Here is a 4358-nt window from a genome sequence, read left to right on the forward strand (position 1 = left end):
TTTAAACTTTATAGGCTCCCACAACTTCGTGTGAAATAAATCGACCCCCCTTCCTTCTTCCCCACCACTATCCGGTCCCCCAATTCAAAAAAAAAATAAAAAAAATCAGCCATTAAAGGTCGCCGCTATTCTCCGAGGCCCCCGCATGATCAAAAACATTTTGATATTCGTTTTCACTTATTCCGATTTTAACCCAAAAGCTCAATATTTTGGTATATTGAAGAATGTTTCTTCGAATAAATCCCGCGGCGTATAATTCAATTCAAAAAACTCAAAATCAAAGCTTCAATCTAGGTATTTTACTAAGATTTTTCTATTACATTATTAACCTAAGCATTACTATTGTGTATTATTTGCGGATATGGACAAAAAAAAAAATTACGCACTTTTTTTTGCGCGCAAAAGGGCTGTTTCTGCCAATTTTTTCATTTAAAAAAAAAAAAAAATTATTTGTTGTTAATTGTTTATTTAGTATTTGTTAATTGTTAGATTAGTTATTTCAATTGTTAGACTAGCTAATTATTTATTTAGTTTTTGTTAAGCCAATTGTTTATTTGTTAATAATTTGTTAAGTTTTGATTAGTTAGTTAATTGTTCATTTATTAATTATATGCTAATAATTTGTTAATTATTTGACTAGTTAGCTAATTGTTTATTTATTAATTATATGCTAATTGTTTGCTAGCTAATTGTTAATTTTTTGATTTGTAAATTATTAATAATTATATCTTTAATTGTTAATTTATTTATTTGCTAATTAGAAATTGAAAATCCTTAGTTTAGGATTCAATCCTTTGTATAATTTCTCGGTAAAAGATTACATAATTAATACTACGTATTAGAGATTAATTAAAAAAATAATGATTAATTTAAAATGCGTAAAAAATATACCACTTTAATCCATACTTCATGTATTGATGATTAATTTAAAATGCCTAAAATAGATAGGACACCTCCAAATGGAGCGGGCCCTTCGACAACAGTAGGGGTACTTTATCTACGCGATGCAGGCATAGTCCCGATGTATGGAATGCACCCAGTATCCTGGAGAGTGGTCCGTACCGTTCTGGGGAGTCGCACGGGATATTCCGGAGGTTATTCCCCCACATCCTCATGTCATAGATATACTACGTTGGGGCGGTATCTACCGGTGCATCGAGGTTGGTCAGGTTGTACACGATAGGGCTCTAGTGACGGCCATGATTGAGCACTGGCGACCGGAGACCATATATTTCATCTCCGCACTGGCGAGGCTACCATCACCCTGCAGGATGTCGAGGTGATTTATGGTCTACATATTGATGGACAAACATTGTATAGAGTGGAGCCTCCGCACCTGTCGTATCCCCAAGAGTTGGCTAGGCTCACTAGTTTCGTGCCTCATCAGAGGGATATGCGTGGACGGAGTCGATTGTTGCGGTCCTCCCTCCATGCTCACTTGCGCCTCATACATCTGCAGCATCCGATTAGCGAGGCGACGCCTCAGGTTGATGTTGACCGACGTGCTCGCTTATATCTTCTCATCATATTCGAGGGCATCATGTTCCCGAACACGTCGGGTGCGGATATGAGCATGAGGTATCTGCTCTTTATTGAGGATCTAGACCAGCTGGCATTAATTACTACATATCAGCATTTTTACTAAACATAACACAATTTTAATCCACTGAGGACATGATCTTAGGTAGAAAAATATGGAGATCGAGGATCATGGCAGAAGGTTAGTAGATACCTAAATGTTGTCGTTCGTTTAGCAGTAGTATGTTTTAGGTATCACGTAGTTTTCCTATTCTCCAATGAGTATTAATATATGTTGTTGTACTTATTTGTATATTGTCTCATTTTTCTTACAATCCTGCATTAGTTATATTTCTTTTGAGTTGAGGAGGGTCTATTAGAAATAGGGTGAAGTACGTATATATACATATTAAGGAGAAGTATTTACGAAACGTGACGATAGTCTTCTATTTACAAAACATAACATTACAAACCCTATACAAAATATGCTTTTTTTTTAATAATATATATATATATATATATATATTTTTTTTTTTTTTTTTAAAAAAAATAAGCTCAAAAATTTATGTATGAAATGTGTATATCTCACTCAAGGCTTAAAAAGTTCGCTCAAATTTTTGTGTATGAAAACAATATGAAAAATGTATGAAATGTGCATATCTCGTTCAAGGCTTAAGAAATCCGCTCAAAATTGTGTGTATGAAAACAATATGAAATTTGTATTTCGCTCAAGGCTTAAAATTTCGCTCAAATTTTCGTGTATAAAGTTCATGTTAGATTTCTGTAAAATTAATACAACTACAACAACATTGTATACAATTTTGATACAACATTCAAGACTTAAAATAATCGCTCAAATTTTTGTGTATGAAATGTGTATATCTTGCTCAAGGCTTAAAAGTTCGCTCAAATTTTGTGTATGAAAAACACATAAAATATGTATATCTCGATCAAAGCTTAAACATTACGCTCAAAATTTTATGTATGAGAATGATATGAAATGTGTATATCTCGCTCAAGACTTAGAATTTCATTCACATTTTTCGTATATAAAGTTCATATTAGGTTTCTGAAAAATTAATACAACTACAACAACAATGTAACAACTTTCATACAATATTCAAGGCTTAATGTTTTCGCTCACAATTTTGTGTATGAAAATTATATTAAAGTTTCGCTCACACATACACATTTCATATATTTTTCATACACAAAAATTTGAGGTAATTTTTTAAGCCTTTGAGAGAAAAAAAATTAAATTTTTTTTTAAAAAAATATTTTCTGAAAAAAATAAAAAAACAAAAAATATATGAAAATCCGTCATATTTTGTAAAATATCCTTATGTTTTGTAAATAAGGAAAACTATCTATATATTTTGTAATAAAGAGTCTTAATTAGGTATCCTATGTCATTTTACCTTAGAAATAACCTCGAGATAATACTCAAAATACCCCCCAACGTTTGACCAAAATCCCAACTACACACCTAATTTTGTTGCGGGGTCCCATTACCCCCGAACAAATTTTTCGGTATCAAAATGCCCCTTTTCGCATTGATGTGTGATCCAATCGCCAACCCCCAAATATTAAATGGCGGTTGTCACACACGCTCCCGCCCACGTGCCACGTGTTTAATTTTGCCCCATTTTTTATTAATTTCCCCTTCCTCCATCCATCTACTCTTCTTCTTCAAAAAAAAAAAAAAAATCTCTCAATTTTCCATACTCCATTTTTATTAAGGATGCGAAAACCCATACCCAATTCTCCTTCATCTTCATCAACATTATCATCATCATCATCATCATATCTTCATTAGGAGTTGAAAAAAAAATCACACCAACTTGCTCAAATCTAATCCAAACAAACCCAAATGTGAAAGGCTTCCTAACACCAAATAGAACAAAGTTCATCCATTAATTTGATTAAACAATCAAGAATTTAGAGAAACCCATTTGGTGTTCTTCATAGCTTTCTCCAAATTCTAGCAACGAGCTTAATTTTCTACCCAAATCAACTCAAAGAATTAGTGCTTAAACAACTCCAACCAAGCAACAAGTAGCAACTCCAAACAAGCAACTTCCAATCAGATTTTCTTTAACAAGATTAGATTTTTCATCCTTATTTTTTTTCTGCATTTTTCCTTTTTCTTTCTTGATTTTTCATTTTTTTCTTGATTTTCGTTTATGGTGGAAAGTTGTTCTTTAACAAGTTGTTCGGAATCATATGTGGATTTTCTTCAATTGAGATTTTCGTTTATAATGGATATTATTTTGACAACAAAAATGGAGATGGATATTAAATAGGGTGAAGATGAAGATGAAGTAGCCTAAAAATGGAGGGGAGTTCAAATTTTATCTACTTGGCATCATATGTGGCGGCTTAGTTGGCGTCCAAAACGGTCGGATACATTTTTAAAGGCCGTCACGCGCCACCGGGCGGTGTATCACGCTCTGCTCACATCGCCAGGGCCATTTTGCTACCGAAAAAATTTGTCCGGGGGACAGACCCCGCAGGTTAGGCATGCCAGTTGGGATTTTGGTCAAACGTTGAGGGGTATTTTGAGTATTATCCCAAATAACCTCTCTACAAAGGTAGGGTAAGGTGTGCTTATTATAGAGAAAATTACACTGCAGGTCAAGTTTTTAAAGTTAGGCACACAAATAGCACAACTTTTAAAGTTCTTCAAAAATAACATATTTTATTATCTTTATGACATATTTTAAAAAATATTATGCGAAAAGGAATCCCCTTAGGCATTCAATTATATTTTCTTATTCTTCATTATCATTTATCTCCCCTTTGACCCATAAATATCTTTTTCACACTATTACACACCCCCC

The sequence above is a fragment of the Lycium ferocissimum genome, chromosome 3 (genome assembly GCF_029784015.1).
Source record: "Lycium ferocissimum isolate CSIRO_LF1 chromosome 3, AGI_CSIRO_Lferr_CH_V1, whole genome shotgun sequence".
Taxonomy (NCBI): Eukaryota; Viridiplantae; Streptophyta; class Magnoliopsida; order Solanales; family Solanaceae; genus Lycium; species Lycium ferocissimum.